Genomic DNA, 20,222 nt, shown 5'->3' with positions numbered 1-20,222 from the left:
TTTGGCTAGAGAAAAGATTCTCTCTGGCTAGAAAAGCTCTAGCTTAATGTTGATGTGAGGCATTTCTTTTCATCAGAGGTTGTTCTGAATTTGGCACAGTAGCTTTCATTTTATTATATGCTTAAGATAAATATTCTGTATAGACATTCTGCAGTGCTAATGATCCCTAAGATTGTGGAACAGTAGCTTGGAGGATTTTTATCTGCCTCCAGATGTTGGCTGAGCTCATTTTTTATAGAGCACATTTATTAGGTTCTAGCTGAAGAAGAAATAAAAATAAAAAAGTAAGTGATGGATTCCAGCTCAAAACACCCCCAGATTTGGGGGAAATGCAGGTTTGGATGTGGATTTGAGTTCTGATCATAGGGCCCATATTTAAAGAAGATGAAAGTCAGCTGTGACAGAGTGAATAAGGGAAAAAAAGTATTCCTCATTTTATTCTCACCTAAATCACCCCTCTTTATAAAAATATCAAAGTCAAGGAGTATATTTGTCCCAGTGCTAACAGTATCAGCACCGCACCTACAACAAACGAATGCTGCAGCCATGACCCATGAACATCTGCTGTGCTGAACTGGGCAGGTCATGGGGGATTACAGCTGATCAAGTCCAGAGGAGGCCATGGAGATGCTGCGAGGGCTGGAGCAGCTCTGCTCTGGAGCCAGGCTGAGAGAGCTGGGCTGGGGCAGCCTGGACAAGAGAAGGCTCCTGAAGGGGAGACCTGAGAGCAGCTCCAGTGCCTGAAGGGGCTGCAGGAAAGCTGGAGAGGGGCTTGGGACAAGGGCCTGTAGGGACAGGCCAAGGGGAATGGCTTGAACCTGCCAGAGGGGAGACTGAGATGAGCTCTTAGGCAGAAGCTCTTCCCTGTGAGGGTGCTGAGGCGCTGGCACAGGGTGCCCAGAGAAGCTGTGGCTGCCCCATCCCTGGCAGTGTTCAAGGGCAGGTTGGACACAGGGGCTTGGAGCAAGCTGCTCCAGTGGAAGGGGTCCCTGCCCGTGGGAGGGGTTGAAGCTGGAGGAGCTTTAAAAAAGTGATGCAGAACATGACACCGGCGAACATGAAAGTCTTTTCACAACACAGGGCATTGTGAATAGCACCTTACACTAGGCTAAGGTAAGCAGCAGAGGGTCCTGTAAGGAAGATGTGAATTTTCCCACTCACCTTTCCCTTCATGTAGACATCAAAATAAGTTATAACTAAATCTGTAAAGAACACTCCACTACTTTCAATTCCTATGTTGCCTCTGTCTCCTGGAGCAGCAGGAGCCACAAAGAAAACAGCCATATGTTGTTGTTCTCCACTAGATAATCAGTTGCATCCCTCACTGCTTTAAGAAAGGTTCATGTCCTTTGAATCAGTCTGTATTTTTATATTTTATATATTTTTCATTTTTATAATTATACGTATTTATATTTTGCTTTGACAACTCCAATTACTATCTCAGATGCTTGAGTAACTATGAGAAAGGGTCCCTTCTGCCCTGTTAAGACATGAGATAGCCTGCAGCCTATTCAAAGATTTGCTGCATTTTGTCATTGCAGTCCCAAACGGACACTTCTAGTTAGTGGTAACTCCACACCACATCATCAGAAATGCTCCGTGTCCTGGCACTCTGGGTTTTACTTTACCCCTTTTGTATCTAAAGAAGTTTCACAAAGCAAAAATCTAATTGAAGTCAGGCTGAACACTGAAGGTGTAGGAGGATAAATTTGACACCAGGTTGATTTTAGCGCGCTGCTGATTTATCCCGCAGTAATTGCAGAATCAAGCACATTAATCAGATTGATTTGTGCACATCTGTTTTTCAAAAAAAAAAGCAGATGTTGATCAGATGAAAAAGAAATGCAATTCTTACAACAACTGATGTAAATCAGGAGTCAAATAATTGAATGTACCTGCAATAGATGCCCTTGGCAAAGAGAGAAGAATGATACCCGAGTCCTCGTGTTCCTTAAGAAGCCCATTTGGGGGCTCACTTTATTTTATTAAATCACCCATGTGAGTCTCCCCAATTTCTGTACTTTATTGATAGCAGAAAGGGCATTCAATGATTTTGTGAGACTCCCAGTAAAACCTAGCCATTGCTTCTCCTATTCTGTAGTGGCAAAAGTGGAAAGAACATTATAAAATCTTTCACTTATGAGCATATATGATAATTCTTCTTTAAACCCATTTATTGGGGCAGGTTCTACTTTATTCACAAGTAACAGGAATTTATTCACAAGTAACAGGATTAACAGGAATTGGAATAAAGTGGATTTCTGCAAATAAAAGTCAAAATGGCTCTACTTCTCTAGAACTAGCAAAATGCTGTGGGCTTAACACCTCTTGAAGATGAACTGAGGAAATAATTTCAAGGCCTCAGTTGTCACTTGCAATATCAATCAGATTTTACCTTCCCTATGGCCTGAGTTAAGTACAGTCAGCGAATAAAATCAGAAAGAGAGAAACTACAGGAGAAACTACAGAGATTTCCCAATGAAACACCTTTCTCTGCTTCTCTCATTCTAGCCCTAGGATCCAAACGTTGTAACCCTGCTGCCATATCCTTGCGGTTTGTTGAGTGGAAAATGCACATGTGTTCAAACAGCTGTATTGTTAGAGGCTTAATCCTAAATGTAATGCAACATCTGTAGGACAAGGGAGAGGTGTCAACTGAAGTGTATAAACCTCGAGCTAATGATATGGCACTGTGTTGACAAAGCCTTCTGTTGGAGCTGAGATTTGCCTCAGCACAGAGTGGCAGGCAGTTTGACATTTTCCAGACGTTCGAAGGAACACCTTCTGTGGGATTTCTTGTGCTTCCCTGCCTGTGCTTCACACACTGAGATGCCCGGGACTTGAGAACCGGCTTTTCAGCTGCTCCACAACAGCAGATTGCAAGATCTCGCCTTTCGGGAGCTGTTTGTTAGCACCATGTCTTCTGAACAGCTTGAAAGTGGAATTTTGTTACTCTTCAGTCCTATTCTTTGAAGGATTCATCCAAGGGCAAGCTGCGGGGCAGCGCATGCCTGAGAAGCTCTCACTGCAGTCATGGTGCCACATCCCGCGCTGAAAGGCTCTGGTAGTCAGGGCACTGGAATTGTGTCCAGAATTTTATGAATGAGACACAACTGTCATCTGAAACCAAAAAGCTTCTTGTGTATCCAATAGGCAAATTCAAAAGAAGATGCTTTCCCAGTTGAAATATACATGCACACACACTCATCTCTTTTTTTCTTGTTTATTCTTGTTTGCAAGAACTGGGAAGGTACAATTACGGAGCTAAAAAGGCACTTGTTAAACACCAGCTATGGAAGAAAACAAAGAATAAGCTAACGCAGGGACAGTATTTCATCCTTGAAACCTGTGATTGATATGATCCCAGCACCAAATACGAGCACTGAGCTTCCCCATATTCTGGGAATGTTCTGATCCACAGTTTGGCTATAATCTATGTAAGTGAGAGCCATGTACTAAGCTCAGATCCAGACTGGAGTCTTCCCAAAATCTGAGAAAGTTCAGAACCAGGGTTTTGGCTTTAGCTTGTGGCTAATTCAAACCAAACTGTCATCTAGATTCTAAGTGGAAATGAGTCAGAAGGCCTTATCTTAGCAGCTGAAGGGATGCCCATGCTGCATAATCACCGCATACAGTTTGGCAGCCAGCAAGGGCCCTGTCTCAGGGGAGAAGAGCACGGCTGCTCCTGTGGCTTGCAAAGTTCTCGCAGCCCCCAGGACCCCTCCGTGTGCTCAGCACCCACACCACAAGGGGTGCACTGTGGAGCAGATGATGGTTTGTCCCTCTGCAACACCTGAACTTCATCCAGATTATGTACAACAAGACCTAACATGTTTAAATGGGGACTCTGGAACACGACAACCTCCATTCATGGCAGGGACACCTTCATCCTAGAGCCATACACAGTGATCAGTTACTGTGTGTTCCCATCTTTTTACTGGCTCTACCTTCTTGCTGCTGGGAGTCTCCTGTCTGAAGCTGTCATCCCTTGGGAAACATCTATATTCCAGTGCACTGGAAGGACTTGATTAAATGAACAAGATTTCCCTGCATGGCAGTAGGAAGTTTCATTATGCTGGTTTCACTGTCGGATTTGAAGAGTGCCTGCCCTGTCCTGTGGCATTTATCCACTGCATCCTTCCTGACTGGGGTCTCCTTTAGACCTGCAGTGGGACTGTGTCTTGTAATATGAAGAAGGTTTCATACCAAACCTGAAACAAACATGTTAAGGATTGCTTCCATACATCCTCAGTTGGGTTTTGGAAGCAACACTTCACTATGCATGCAAAGAATTTCTCATCCTAATCTTCATATGCTTGGAAACAGCAATAGCCAATTCTGCCATTCTCATGCACCACCCAGTAACAGTTTCTTTCTGCTTTCATTATTAGCTATATCTATCACCAGCACTGTAGCAATACAATCAGACCCTTGCTGTGCTAAGTGTTTTGCAAACATGCAGGAAGACAGTTTTACAAGCTGTTCATCCCAGTGTCCAGAGCCTTTGGTGACCATGTTAGTTGGGCTGCTTCCTCACAGCAAAGAGGGCTCAGGGAGGGAGAGGACAACTTCCCCTCTAACATACCCAGCCCCCAATATCTCTATACAAAGAAAGAAGGAGGGAAAAAAAAGTGTTTTGGGAATAAAACATACACTTGATAGAGAAGTTCAAAGTGGACAGTGCTTCTCTATGTGTGTCGTGTTGTGTCTCCCCCAGTATTTCAAATGTTTTAAAGCAAGAAAAATGTATTTCATCTAACACTCTGTTGCTCCCTTTGTGCACTCCTAACATGTATAGGACTAAGATACCAATCATGTAGTTTTAGGGTAGCCAGAGTACTCTGGGCTGGCAAACAGGCACTGTGAGGTCAGTGCTCCTGTGTATAGCACCTTATCCTGGAGGGCAGGGGCAGATTTCTTCAGTGCATCTGGTAAAAAGCAGCATAGCTCAAACGCACACAAACTTGACCAGCGCTGCAGCCGTGCACTGCTCCCTCTAGTCCTTCTGGGGCAGAGAAAATCCACCCTGGAGGGTGTGGGATGTGGGCAAATGCTTGTAACTGCCCTGCATGGGTCCCATGGAGAGAGGGTCCCGTATCTGTGGTTTCTTCAGTGCTCTGCCTTCTAGGAAAGAGTTAATGAAAAGTAGCTAGGCATAGAGTAGTGTTTCCTATGGAATCACGTGTTGTGAGAATAATGCAAGCAAACTTTTGCAACGATGCTGAGGTCACTCAACCACAAGCTTCCAGCTCTATTATACATGAGAGAGAGATAGTGGGACAGAATTGTGGGCAAATTGTGGGTCATTCATGGGAATTCTGTCAAACCTCTCTAGGCCTTGAAGACACCTGGAAGAACATGAGCATGATAGCTATTTTCTAAAATAAGGGTCACTTTTGTTCTTTCCCTCCACCCACCCCATAGCAAGTCAGCAGCATGTTGTGGTTTTGTTCCACATGATTCTTTGAAGAGAGACAAAGAAATGCAACATCCTATCGGAGTGAATCACGTAACTTGGAAATGACCTGATTCACACGTTTTTTCCATTCTCTGTCGCTGATGTGAGTCCTAAAACAAAAAAGAAATAATAGGTTCTGCTGTTTAGTCTGTGAGTTGTTGGAGTCTCTGCTCCATTTGTCAGCTCAAGACACAGGAAAACACTTTGTTTTTCTGAAGAGTCCTCTTCTCAGAGATGGCTGAATGCCTGTGCAGGGCAGATGCTCAAAGACTTGTCAGGGGTCAGAGAAGCAAAAGGCGACATTTATGTTGGTGTGACTCCAAGATGTGCTCAAGCAGATCCTGGTTGCCCTTTAAACAAGTGGAGGAACTGTGATAACAGGGTACAGAGAGTTTAGCACAGGTTGTGCTCCTGTCTGGATGTTGATAGCAACTGCCTTGCTGCCTCATCCTCTATGACCCACATGAGCCCTTTGTTTCCCGAAGGGCTCTCACCACTACAGTCTGGTTCAAAGGGATCCCCTTCTTTGCAGATCTTTATTGCTGCTTTGGAAAGTCAGCAACAGGCATCACACCGGGCATTCCCCTGGGGCTGAGGCTGTCCTTTTTTCCCTTTTCACAAAGCATCAAGTGTGGCTTCAGGAAAGAGATACTCCACAGGATAAATAATAGATACAAACAAGAAAATGGCATATTTATGTATCTAATTGCATAGAGAAATCTAATTGATTGCTCATTGCACAGAGAAATCTTCCTGACTGTGACACTGAAAGTCAAACTCTGTAGCTTCTTGTGACTGATGAACATATGACAAAATACTAGTCTTGATAATCAGCTGAAAACTTCCTACTGACTTAAAGCAGAAGGACTCAGGCTCCCTGTAAGTAAAGTTGCATAAGAACCTCATTAGAGGAGTTAGCCTGACAGAGTAAGGGGACACAAAATCTGGAGAACATGCAGAGTGTATGCCAATCGCTGCCTTTGCTTGTCTTCATTTCAGTGGCTCACTCAGCCATTCAGACTGACATACGTGTATTTTAATATATATATATATATATGAAAATACAAATTTCAAAGCCAGTGGGAGCCCCGCTGCTGGCATCTGCCCAGGTCCAGCGTGCCAGCTGCTGCCAAGTTGCTCTTTTCATGGTTTATTGGAGTCAGTTACGCATGAGTGGGCCAGGAAAACAGGAGGAGGGAGCTATGCGGGAAGAGGGAGAGCGACATTCCCCCCTCCCGGCTTCCCTTCAGTTTGATATTTGTCATTATTACATAACTTTGTTTTGGGCTTTTGTTGGCACTGCCCTGGGTAGCAGCCCTGCCTTGCTTCTGTGGAAAAGCAGAGGGTTGCTCCTGGTCTGGGGCCTTTTCTTATTACTATTTTGTTTAAAAATACTCTCTTCTAGGACATGTACCACATGTTTGAAGGAAGAATAGTTCCAGATGTGCTTGAGCTAAAAACCTGAGCCTGAATTAGATGGAAACTTGGAGAATTTGAGATGTGGCTTTGCAACCCATCTCCAAAAAGTTTTTTTCCTCCCGAAATAGAAATGCTGTCTTTCAGATTCAAAGGTCTGATTGACCTTTTAATTTTAGAGATCACCCAATTCGGGTAACAAAATCACCTGTTGCTTGCTGCAGCTAAGCTGTGCCCAGGCTAGCTGAATAGACAAGAGCTGGATGGAGACACAAGGAGGTAAAAGGGTTTGTCCTATGTTAAGGGGAAATGAGCGCAATCAAAAAGACAGCAATATCTTTGGTATTATGACCTACAACCCAGTGGTCCAGGCATACTGTTTCTAACCCAAATAGTCACTGTACATCACTGGCAGCCAGAAAGTCCCAGAAGATCCCATCTCTCCCAGGGCACCACTGTAAATAACTCTTGGTTTGTACTGGAACACTGACACTGCATGGGTAAAACTGAGGTCAGACTTTTCAGTATTATCCTAAATTGAACACTTACTGGCTGGAATTTGCTATGGCACAGTATGACTTCTCCATTCTGTAATATTTGGATACTCCATGTTTTAAAACTAGTTCTTGTGTCAATAGATTCTCAGATCCGTGTTGCACGTGTGACTCACATATTCATGTCTAAAAGAAAGAAAACTAAATAAAGATTCATGCATTTAAGAAAATAAAGCTTGCAATAAGGTAATGAATGAAGGGGGCATAGCACCCCTTGCAGATGACTAAGCATTTATGATTAATGTGCGGTAGTTTACGCAGCCTAAAAAATATCTTCTGTCTCCCACAAAGAGGGATAAAACTCATGTTGGTCTGCACCATAATCAGCTGTAGATGGGTTCCCACAGTGTCTATTGAAAGACCCACTTAAGTGCAAGGGGCAGGAGACACAGTGGTGGTGTCTCCTCTGAGGTGAGAACACAAGTTTTGCGTAAAATAAGATTTCCGGCATGGTCATGAACATGGGGATTGTAGAGTGGGATGGGATGGGATGGGATGGGATGGGATGGGATGGGATGGGATGGGATGGGATGGGATGGGATGGGATAAGCAGTGGCAAGCAGTTGCACTGGGAGCAGGTGGGTTGTGTTAAGTGTGGCTGGTCACAGTGATGAGCCCAGTGTTTAGAGGTGAAAGCACTGATGATTCAAAGCAGCACACAAGATACGATGAAATTCATGCCATCCTTCAGGCAAGCCTGAGGGAGCAGAGGACTGAAAGGGAAAAATGCTGCATCCAGCTCTATAGCTGACAGTCACGGAGCTTCACTGATTTAGATTCTGAGGTTTGGTTCAGTCTCTTCTCTTGGAGAAGAAGAGGAGAAATAGGCAGATGAATATAACTCGTTAAAAGGAACAACACAACTTGTTCAACTTCCCCTTGAGAGCTGCATTAAATGTGGACAAATAACCCAGAGAACCTTGCAGACAGACATCACCGGGAGGGGTTGGGTTGTCCTTCCTGCTCTGACGGACTGTGGTGCGTGTGGCTCTGGGGACTTATATTTTTGTTTCAGGTATTTGTGTTTACTTCTTTTTTCCAAGCACTTTGAGTCACTCAGGGAGCATTTGTGGGGCTGAAATAACATCAGATTGGATCTTCTCACGGTTCTTCAGTTCCCTGGGAGTCAAAACACGGTAGAAGACCAGATCTCACATTATTTTTGGCCACACAGATTGTACCCAGAGGAAGGAAGGGTAAAAGTCCATTGAAAAACATAATCATAAAAATAAATAATGAGTATTCAGGTTTGGGGGGAGTTCCTGTGGAGTCTGATAGACAGGTTAAGGATCAAAGGCTGGTGGCAATTACTTTCCTGGTTCCATACATCTTACCTTCTGTTTCCCAAGCTTTGTGACAGAGATCACCCCCTATTTCAGTACTAAATATCACCAGCTCGAAGCTAGACCCCATTTGTAGGCAAACCCCTCTGTGAAGCTGTGTGTCACTGGCTCCACGTGGCTCAGGAATATTCTGTGCTGTCACAGAATCAGAGAATCAGCTAGGTTGGAAAAGACCTTGAAGATTGTCAGGAAAGTGTAGGCTCACACCCAGTCTCAGGATTAGATCTTTCCATCCTTGCCATGTTAATGCACAAGCCACATAAAGAGGAGTGCTTAGCCCAGCATCACGGTCTGTGGCTGGACCAGCCATAGTACATGCTGGCCTCAGCCTGATCCCTCATACAGGGCAGGAGTGAACCTGGCTGCACCCAGTGTCTGTCTCCAAAGGTCTATGACCTTTCATTGAAGAGCTTTATACCCTGACCATGTGCAATATCTTTCTGTGTCTGAGTGTCCTCAGTGCAGTTGGGGTTCATTAAACCTCAGGTTCCATTAAACCTCAGGTATCTGCTGCTGAGCTAATTGTGGTGTATAATCAAAGGAGAAGAACAAGCATTTCTAGGGTTACTATCTGCTTCTAAGAAGGACCCTCTAAAGCAGGTCAGAAGAGTCATGCTTTAGCAGCACTCCTCTCTGCCCACTAATAGCTATAAACAAGGCCACGCTAGCCAGCTAGCTCAAGTGTCGTGTCTGCACAGAGGCTTACATTGGTTACTCAAATGTATTTAGACACAGGAGATATCTAAAGCTGGGGGAAATCTTTCCTATGCTGTGTGACTGAGCAGTGTGGGTGGAACACACACAGAGAGCTGGACACAACATGCCTAAATCTGTTGTTAACTGGTGGTGTAGACCTATCCCAACCAGTTCAGTTCCTCTTCTGCATCTTCCTGCAGAGACGGAGCATCCTGACCACCCCGCAGGTGTGCAGCTTTCTCCTGTCACCTTTGGGTGCCCCAGTACCAGTGCTGCAAGTATGGAAGGCATACAGCCTCTTTCATACAGATCCCTGCACAGGAGCTTGCTAAGTGCAGCACTGACCTCTAAACACAGAGCTACTGTTTGGGAACAGCTATGTGGCCTTAGAGACAGCCCCTACAGCATCCAGCTTTCACACGATGTTCAGCACGTATGCAAACACTTCTCATTTGCTGAATTTCCATTTGGAACTGGAATAATCTCAAAATGCTCTCTTTGGCTTCTCTGTCACTTGGGTAGGCCTTGCTTCACACAGGGAAACTGCCTTCAGAGTCTTGTTTTCATTATTGTTGTTTACACCCCAAAAGCACATCAAAAGGAAGTAATGGATTTCCACTAAAAACACATGTAGGTGGAAGATGTGATGGAATGCTTTTCCATACAGGACAAAGCAGCTTCAGTGTGGATTTCTAGGAAGATCTACTGTCTGCTCATCTTAGCTTAAAAGAGATGCTGCAAGGGTTTTCAACACCTTTGAAAAGAGCTTCAACTTGCTTTGTTTCCAGTCCTTTCAGTGCTTTGCTACTGAATAAAGCAGGAGGTAAGACTTGGAGATGCTTTTGCATTTCAGGTGCAGCCTCAGCTGTGTGGACCCTAAAAAATGTACAAGGGAGGGATTTTAAGTAAGAGGCAGTGAAATAGGTTCCCAGCCTGGTTTGCATTGGAAGGGACCTTAAAGCTCATCCAGTTCCAACCCCTGCCACAGGCAGGGACCCCTTCCACTAGAGCAGCTTGCTCCAAGCCCCTGTGTCCAACCTGGTCTTGAAAACTGCCAGGGATGGGGCAGCCACAGCTTCTCTGGGCACACTGTGCAAGCCCCTCACTAATAAATAAACTAAATACAAATAAATAAATATTAATAAATAAATTGGAGAGGGGCTTTGGACAGGGGCCTGTAGGGACAGGACAAGGGGAACGGCTTTAACCTGCCAGAGAGGAGATAGATTGAGATGGGATCTTAGGCAGAAGTTCTTCCCTGGTGGTGAGGTAAGGGGGGACTGGAGCACACCTGAGGAGTCAAAGGCAATTAATTCATGGCAGAAATTATTTGCGTTTCAAATTGTTCCTTATCAGAGAAATGCCACTTAATTCTGTAACAACCAGCCCAGACCCAACCTTCTTAAATCTTGGGAAATAACTTCAGAATATCTTAATATTCATACTCATAATATCATAAACATCACAAATATTCATAATATCATAAATCAGAAGTTAAGAAACTTCTACTGAAGTGCAATAACCCACTCTGTACAAATGCTCTCACCTCCACAGGGAGCTGACACAGGAACAAAAACCGGAGAAGCAATGCAATGGAGGCAGTTCTGTGCAGTGAAACTGTTGGTGATGAGAACCCAACCTCTGTATCATATTGGTTTTAGGAGGCTATTTTGCAGTAGATCTAGTCTGATACACTGGACTGAAAGCTTACTAGCAGTTGAAGCCCTTTCAATGCACATCTTTTGGTTTAACTTTTCGCCAACATAATCTAGTTTGTGAATTTCAAACGTAAGTATCATAAATGAAGACAGTTGAGAGATTTCCCTCAACAGGGAATTATGAAAATGCTAACACAGATGCATCTATGGTATTAATAGGAGGTTAAGAATACAGCTCAAATATATACAGATTAGAAAAGGAAGGGGTCCTGTCAAGAGATGCACTGAAGTCTGAGCTGGCTGCAGAAAAGAGCCTCCTTTAAATGCCAAGTGTGCTATTTCTGAGAACACAGCCTCATTTAACAAGATCAGGTTGTGAATATAAGTATGAATAATCACCAGAGTCATACCAATAGCACCCTGATTATATTCCTCACATGCAGAAATGATTGTTTCAGGCCTCATTCACCTTGTGCATACACTTATAATGAGTAACTGTTAATTTAATAGTTTCTCTACCAAAAACAGAAGACAGCTTGGTCTCTTCCTTGTTTATTAAAACAAGTATTTCCATGAGCAAGAGAACTAATGAATTTGGGATGCTCATGATGTGTACCATGTGGCTTCCTGACTTGAACTCTAGAAGAGATGCAGCATTAATGCTTTCCTTGTTAATTTTGTATGTGAGAAGAAGAGAGTTTTAAAATTCTTTAAACAGAGGGAAAGGTTTTTCAGACACCTGTAAGAGAGAGAAACTTACAGATTTCCCTGAGGAGAAAAAACCTGGGTGAAGTCTGTTGTCTAGGGCTACAGCTGAGGAAGACTGAGCCTCTTGCGCAGCATTAGCTGGGACCCTTCCTCTATCCTCTCCCCATTTTTACAAAACCTAAAACCTTTGAGACCTCTACTGTTTCATCAAATTTGGTTGCAATTGGCCAGTAAGCTCAAAAGTTATTAGAGATGGCTGACAGATGGATATTGGTACAGAGCAGAGATCCTGCAAACCTTGTATTGTTAAGGATGCACACAGAAAATACACCTAAAGTTTTTAGGTAGGAGACTCGGGGGGGAGTGAGGCTCCCTGTTTCTGGGGAAATAATTCACTTCTCTCACTTCAGACTGCTCCGGAGATTCCAGTTTGAACAAAATAACTGTCCTTTTGCACTGAAGCTACACAGATGCTCCTCCATCTGCCCATTGTCGTGGCACCAAAAATGGAAATTCTTTTCTACACCCTCGCGCGTGTTTACTCGCCCTGTGCAGAGCGGAGCTTCAGCAGTGCCTTTTCAGATATGCGGATCAAAGCAGGAGGTCACTGCGGTCAGCGAGCAGCCTTGGTTACCACCACACCCAGCCAAAACATTCTTCCTTCTCTGCTGACAGTCAAGGCTGACTCCCCTCATGTGACTCCCCCGCCATCCCCTCCCCACCACAGGTTTCTGGTCTTGCACAACTGAGGCTACATATTGCGTGGGCAAATCTGTCACACTGCAGAGTCCCAGTCAACATTTCCCCTTTTCCCCTCCCTCTCCCCCCAGCACACAAGTGCACCCCCCCCCCCAAGTCTTTCCTGTGCCCTCCTTGCTCTGAGAGCTGCGCACAAACATGTTAAAGGACATTTTGCAAGATCAGAAGGCTAAAGGTTGCCCCCCTAGGTTTGTGAGAGGCCAAGAAACATGAATTCATTTTTCCAGGAGCATTTGAAAGCTAAGATGAGATTATGTGGAACTTAGAGAGAAGGAAAATTGGTGGGAAGCAAATAGCTCCTTGGAAAATCCTCAAAACGCAATGGATATCAGCAGAATGTTTCGACCACTCTCGGGAAGTATTGCCAGCCCACATCTTTCTGCTAACTCCTAATGGGTCCATTAACTACTCCTAAATAATGATGGAAACCATATGGGTGCACAGGTGGTCTCTCAATAAATACCAAATGAATTCAGTATGATCACCATTAACACAATTAATACCCAGCTAATCTACAATGATGGAACTATTAAAATTAAGCACTACTATATTTCCTTAGTCCCATGGCAATTTTACAAAGGAAACAAACAAAAGCCTAGAATTAACTTTTTTTTTTATTACGGTTATTTGATTTTATTCACTTACAGGCAGGTTTTAGGCTCCTGTGCAATCTGCAGTGTCTTAGCTCTATGCATCTTGAGGTAAGTTGTGACTCCGAGAAGAAAGAATTTGGGGGGAAATAATCAAAAACTTCAAACTAAGATAAATGTTTGTTTATTTGGGGGGGAAATTACATGTATTCGGGTGGTGAAGCGAAGTGCTTCCTACTTTCTGCAGGATGCTGTAAGCACCAGCAATGAATATGAGATCGCCACAGCTGCTCTTTTTATCATCTACACTGTGAGTTCATCACTGTTCCCTGGTGGGGCTATTAGTGTGGTCGGGGTTTTAATTTTAATTTTTTATGTTAGTACTGTTCCAGCCTATATGGTGGTCCACCCAACTGTCAAAGGAAGAGGAACATGGTCATAAGTGACCTGTAATGAAATGCCTGATGTAAGCCCACTGTTAATATGATGTTTTGGTTTTCTGAGAAGGAAGAATTTACATTTCTTTTCATTTTTTAGAAGCAGGCCAGTAACCTGGGCTAGTTCAGAGTCAGTCTCCATTTCCATGTTTCCCTTGAAATCCATGGCTAAGTTCCCTGAGCCAAGCAAGACAGTATCACTTCCCAAATCTGTGTGGTCGAGCACAGGTTGAATTGAATGCCCTGGCTTCTATTCATCCCGACAAGCCATGAAAAATGGATTCTTTAACTTTAGCAAAATTGCATCTATTTGGCTCCAAAGGCTATTTTATAGGAATCACTAAAGTGTGGTTTGTGGGAGAAGATCCAGAGATAAAAATTTTGGGTCTTCTAAGGCCTAATAAAGTTGGTCCTGTTCTACAGGGCAGGGGGGTCAGGGAAACATTGTTGATGACAGCAAAAACTGAGTATGGCTAAAGTGTGACTTGAAATCAGTGCATTTCACCATTGGGGCTTTTGTTAGAATAACTCATGTCTCATCAGTTTCATAGGGCAGTTCAATGGGAGTTTCAGGCTTGCTGCAGCTCGTGCCAAGTAATGGAGAGATTTCTCAATGCATGGGTGCAAGTCCTGTTTTGAAAAATACAAAAGATCCTTCTTTGGTGCCACAGTGAATGAGACAGATCCTTTATTCTGTGTCTGGAGGGATCCCAGGACATCTTGACTTTCGGGGCGGGTTTCTGGATCTCCTCTGCTCAGCTGGACCAGGATTTTCAGCCTCAAACTGTCCCTGTGGTGTCTAGCTTTCACAGCTTCTCTGTGTTCAGCTTGAGCCTACCTGGCAAAACCAAAAAGACCCATGTGACCCCAAACTGCCTATGATTACACTTGTGTTTGGTATTATTTCTGTCCTTAAACAACACACCCTTATTTCTATTCATTACACCAGATTTACACCCAAAGAAGATGTTACTAGGAAAAATCTGTGTGAGGTTTGGTAAGTTGTGTGCTTGAAACTTCCCTAAACTGCAATTCTATGAATTACGTGTGGAACACAAAGCTTACTTCAGGATTCCTTGCTGGCTTTCTTCATAAACTGTCTTGCATATAGATTGCTCTTTAGTAAGTGTTTCTGATTAACTCCAAGTATCGATGTTCCTGTTCTTGAATAGGGAAGTCTGTGTCTCTAATTCAAATAACATAATTTTGAAGTGTGTTAAGGTAAATCGGGACAATGTTCTCTTCTTCCCGAACTCGAATGCCCATGAAGTTATTCATCAATCTCTTTTTCATTTAAATTCACCCCTTACCTTAATTTCAGTTTTAAATGCAGATGAGGCCTTAATTAAATAAAAATTCAGCAGATGGTTTCAAACTCTTTGTTCAATTTACATTTCTTGTGCCTTTCTAAATGCTGGACTGTATCTTTGGAGCCAGAAGTGCTGCCATTAGACCTCCTCTTTTAAACAAATGCATAACAATTGGTAGGCTGGAACTGTCTATACAGAAATAAATTAAATCTTGATTACCAAATCTTAAAAGCCTGAAGTTCATGTATATGTTTCAATAAATACCCCAAACCTTGTCTAAACCTTCAGAGGTTAATCAAAACTCAAGTATGTACCCGAGGTGTGGTTCTTTTTCAGTATAACAGAAAATAAATAAAAGAAAGGAATTGCACCAGTGGGCAGCCTTTACCCCTTCATGTGCTTCATCACATCTTTGATCATTGATGGGTCCAAGGAGTTAATTTGGCAAAAATGCCAAATGAGGGGAAAAACTCATTCAACATTTTTGACCTCCAGCAAAAGTTGCTGTATAGTTGTATTCAAGTTCAGCACAGGAGCTGAATGTGTTTTGTTTCATCTGAAGTTGTTCATTATGAAGAACTGTGAAAAAGTAAATGGGAGGGATAAGCAAAATTATAAGAGAAAAAACCCTTCTATTACCTCTGAGTCAGGACTCTGCCTATTGAATAAGTAAATATATCCCATCCTTCTCAGACTGGGTGTTAGGAGTTAATAGTTGTGCTCTACAGCACTTGCCTCCTTCTGAGGAAACTATGAAGGAAAGGACAACACTGCTTGTCCATTTATGTTACATTTGAGGTGTAGACATAAAATACAAAAAGCAGCCTTTCTTCCTCTATTCCCTTGTCCTATGCCTCTACTGTTGCCCGTGACCTTACTGGATGCACACTAATAATACTAGGCAACTTTTCTCCTTCTCGCATTCATTTCCTATTCAGCACTGATTTACAAGCCCGCGTATATTCACTCTGTCATACAGGCTTTTCTACCTCTGCATTGCTAACCATATCACTGTATTACTCAGGGCTAACTCATAAATTGCTTCCTTTCAACTTCCTTCCTTTGCGTATTGCACAAGGGGAGCAGCCCTGTGGCATGTCCATAGATGGGGATTCCAATTTTACACCCTCCAGCTGTAGATCTCCATCACCATCCAGCCTGCAGGCTGCATCTATTTATTTTGAAATGGCCTCAGCAAATGTGACAATATTTGTGTATTTCAGCAGCCTGGGGAAAAAGAAACCCCTCCTGCTTCTCCTTTTAAAGAGGTTGCCTCTTCTGACTAATAAAACCTTTAATAAAGTCATTTGATGTTTTGCAGATGTCCCCAAAAGCTGAAAACTGGGTGGGCACAGTGAAACTAACAGGTACAGGGAGGCAAAACTTGGGTCAGAGAAGTGATTTGATAGCTGCTAGAATTAAATGTGAGCGAGAAGGGTGATGGCAGGATCCAGATGGGGTTTGTGGTTAGGCGAAGATGCAGCATTTCAGTTGTGTGGCTGAAGCAGGACTCTGGTTTATGTTTGCAGTTACTAAACTGTCCTTATTTGTTCTGACTGGAAAAGTATTCCTTCTGAACAGTGGAAATGTTAGCAGTTCACAGTTGTCCTCGTGAGATTTCTAGTATCTGTGGGTATGTGCAAGAAAACATTTCATGAAGCAAGTTCCTCTTTTGGGATCATGGGATTTGAATTGCCTTCTGGGGCCCTAGATGTTCACAACATCTGTTGGTTATATGTTTGAAGTTCCAGTTTGGACCTGCTCTGGGCTCAGATAAAAGAGGAAGAGCACAATGTTATGTACTAAAGGAGGGTGTCTGGCTTGAAATCTTGAGCAGTCACTTACAGCAGGGAGCTGTGCTTTGTCCCTGTCTTAAACAAAAGGAAAAACACACATTTTGGGAGCTCCAGGACTCCAGGTTGCCCAGATGTCCAGGTTTCTAGTAGTGTCAGAAGACTCTAAAAGATTTGTCTCCTTCCTGAGCTGGGATGCATATGGCATCTTTGTTTTGGTGGTGGGGGACAGGGAGAGTTATTATGTCTTAATAGTAAATTGCTTAAATGTAATAAACTGCACACCAAAATGAATGCTTGCTTCGATTCCAGCGCTCCCCATTTCCCAGTTAGCACAAGAGAAAAAATCAATGTTTTCTCCTCACATGGACTGTAGTATGAATCCAGACTGCAGGCTCAGGGAGAGCTCACAGAGAGCTGCTGACAACTGTGCTGTAGGTGCCTAAAGGAGGATTAAGACCTGGCTGAAAAGAAATGAAACACTCTACTGCTCCTTGCCCTTTAGAGAGAACATCAGTGCCCTGCATGGCCAGAAATCCTCCTCTTCCCAGCACATTCCTGTTTGGGTTTAGTTTATTTTGTGGCTGAAATAGTTCCTTTCTTAGTTAAGGATGTAAGATCAGGGACTAGCACTTTATTCCTTGGCCCATAACTGAGTGCTGTGACAGGCCACATGACCTGGTGGGTAGCACATGCATTTTTCATTGACATTTCTTTCGGTGTCTGACTTTTCACTCACCAATATTTTATGTCTTTACAATACTATCAACTGGTTTGGCTTTTTGAGTACATGAAAGTAGAGGAGAAACCATAGGCACCTTCTTATTTCTAAACGTAAAAGAAGTCAGCTACTGATACTTTTACCAATTTTCATTCATCCCTTGAGAGCCAAAATTCAAAGCAATTAAATTTGTATGAAAATGAATGGAGAAAACCTGAGAGTAAACTGACTGATTTTGCTCAGTACTGGCCATCTTAAGTTTGGAAACAGAGGCATGAGAGCGATTGTGGTGTCAAGAGAGACCATCATCTGAGGTGAAAATACATCATTTTCTTCACTGTTTTTTTTTTTCCATGATCTCTCGAATGATAAAAATGTCACCATTTAAGAAAAATGAGAGCAGGTCAGTTATTTGGCTCTTAAAGATGCCATCAGTGCAGACACAGTTAAATTTGCAGGGTGCATTGTTGCAGTAGGAGATTTTGGGAGAGCCATTGATCTACTGAAAAGGGGGAAGTGAAGATGTTTGCTGTTGGATAAAAATAAGATGCTTGAGCAAGCAATGGCACAGCCTGTTGTGGTTTGCTTTCACGTGATACCTTGAAGAGGAAATAGAGGAGATGACTTGGAAGAGGCAAGGTAGGGCAATGCCCCTCACAATGATTCATGGAACTTCAAGGCAACCTTTTTTTCTCACATGTAAAGTTTCCGTTCTGCATCCTTGACATGAGCAGAGGACGAGAGGGAGGGTCCGTCTTGTGCAATTCCCTGTGCACAGAGCCCATGAACCAAAGAAATGGATTTGTTCTGACTTCACACAGCCACACTGAAGTATTGGCCTAGGCTGGTTCAAATGTTTTCAGCCCAGATTCCCTAAAATCTAGATCTATACACAAAACTTTTAACCACCTGCCTTCCCTCAGCTCTTCCAGAGAGAAAAAAACCCTGTTGTTTACACATCCGAGTGAGAAAGTTCCCTTAAAGCATGAAGAACCTTGGCAAATTATCCTCAGATATGTGAGAGCAGGTCCATAAGCAATGAGGACACACTGACACTGGTGGGGTTTGCCTGTCCCCTTCCTGCCCCCCCTGCAAGTGCGGAGCCACAGATGAAGGGAGGTGCTGGGTGTGCACTTCATGGAGTAGGAAGGTCAAGCTGTCCCAAGTGATGGAAACAAGAAGAAAAAGGAAATCAGGAGCTAAGATAAATGTAGCACTCGCAGAGATTCAGCTGAGTGCCCACACGTGGAAGCCAATCCTTAGAAACACTGCAGCACAGATGGGCACTAATCTGATGCAAGAGCATCTCAGTGAGGTTGAAGTATTCCTGGTCTCCTACCAGAGCATTTCAGGGTCCCATTTTCTTTCTGATTTCAGTGAAGGGAAGGGGCTCATTCTCTTTGAAAGTCCCTTTCAAACAGGTTGAGTCTGGTGGGTTATTTGTCCACATGTCTGTGGTTTTTGTGCACACGTGTGTTCACACACGTGCAGTAAATAGGAAGGCGGCAGAGAAGAAAAGAGCTGGAGGGAAGTAGATCCAAAGTATGAGCTCTATCCTTATTAAAGACATAAAGAGAATGTATGTAGCTCCCAATAAACCCTCAGATCACACATAATTGATTTATCTCCCTGCGAAGGAAGAACACAGGAGCCCTTACCCTGATCCCACAAACTCAAAAGCTCTCAATGGTTCACAGTGAAATATTTGCCTTTAGAAGAGCAGGGTTGGACCATCCGAGGGCTTTGCCTGATGGGGCAGCCTCTTGCTCTGCCATTCTCTTGCCTGTGAGCCAGCTGCGCACAGGGCTTTTGGCCTGGCATTGATTAGCAGGCCTGCAAATGACGGTGCTTAAAAATCAGGAGGAAAATCCAAGATGGCAGCTTGGGTGGCTTTGATGGGTGAGCAATGCTCGTCTCAAAGGTACTGGCCAAAAAATGAAGCTCTGGCCTGCTGTTTTCAATATCCCGTTCCTCTCTTGGAGCAGTCAGTGCCTGTGGGTCTGCTTTTACTCTCAGCTACACCCGTGCTGGCCCACTGGAGAAATGAGAACAAGGTTTGGTGCTCCAGGGCTGATCTGTGTGCCTTTTTACTTACTCCTGTGAGAGGATTATCAACCGCAGCCTTTCTAATATCACAAGATACTGACTGGTTTAAAAATTGACAGAGGGATATTTTTTCCAGTTTAAAAAAAAAAAAAAGAAAAAAAAAAAATAAAGGAAAAAAGGGAATGATGTTCCACATATTTGCTTATTGTTTTTGGAATCCACACAATCAGTATTTTGAAGTCCCTCTCTGTAGCCAAAACACCCTCCTAACTTAATTACTGAAATAAATGAAGGCTGAGATTTCTGCGTAGGTGCAGGAGCTGGGGACTGTAAAAATGCACCAAACCTCAGAGCTGTTGTCAGCACCATTCTGCACGCTCCTGAGTCACATGGAGCTGGTGCCGCTCCTCACACTGGTCTGCACAGCACTGCAAAACCCATCTCGCAGCCATGGAGGCTGCGGTAGGAAGGGGCTGTCACTGGGAAAACAACCCTGCAGTCACTGTCAGAAATGGGGCAGGGACCTGTGTGAGTTGAACCCCACAACAGCAGCAGCAGCAGCTCTCAGGCACCACTCTGCACCCTCAGCCCTGCGCTGCTGCTCCTCTGTCCCCACTCCCTCTCAGCAAAGGCAAAACTCTCCACCAGTTTTTTCTTCTTCTTTTTTTTCTCCCCCACAAAGAAAAACTTGCCAGGTCTGCATCTTTTTCCCTGAACTGTTTCCTCTTTCTAA

At 43.6% G+C, this 20,222-nt stretch overlaps 1 long non-coding RNA gene across 1 annotated transcript; it reads right to left on the bottom strand.

Annotated features, from left to right (window-relative positions):
- Positions 1-1,947: 1,947 nt before the first annotated feature.
- Positions 1,948-13,200, bottom strand: LOC134159306 (uncharacterized). Its single transcript, XR_009963113.1, has 4 exons — positions 12,731-13,200; positions 8,763-10,343; positions 7,424-7,554; positions 1,948-3,290 (listed from the first exon to the last, which is right to left on the bottom strand). It is a non-coding gene; the product is annotated as an uncharacterized LOC134159306 (long non-coding RNA).
- Positions 13,201-20,222: the final 7,022 nt, after the last annotated feature.

This window comes from Pezoporus occidentalis, unplaced genomic scaffold (assembly GCF_034315485.1).
Source record: "Pezoporus occidentalis ecotype Australia unplaced genomic scaffold, CSIRO_AGI_Poc_V1 ctg144, whole genome shotgun sequence".
Taxonomy (NCBI): Eukaryota; Metazoa; Chordata; class Aves; order Psittaciformes; family Psittacidae; genus Pezoporus; species Pezoporus occidentalis.
Note: the sequence above shows the minus strand (reverse complement) of the source record. Positions and strands in the feature narration are given on the sequence as shown.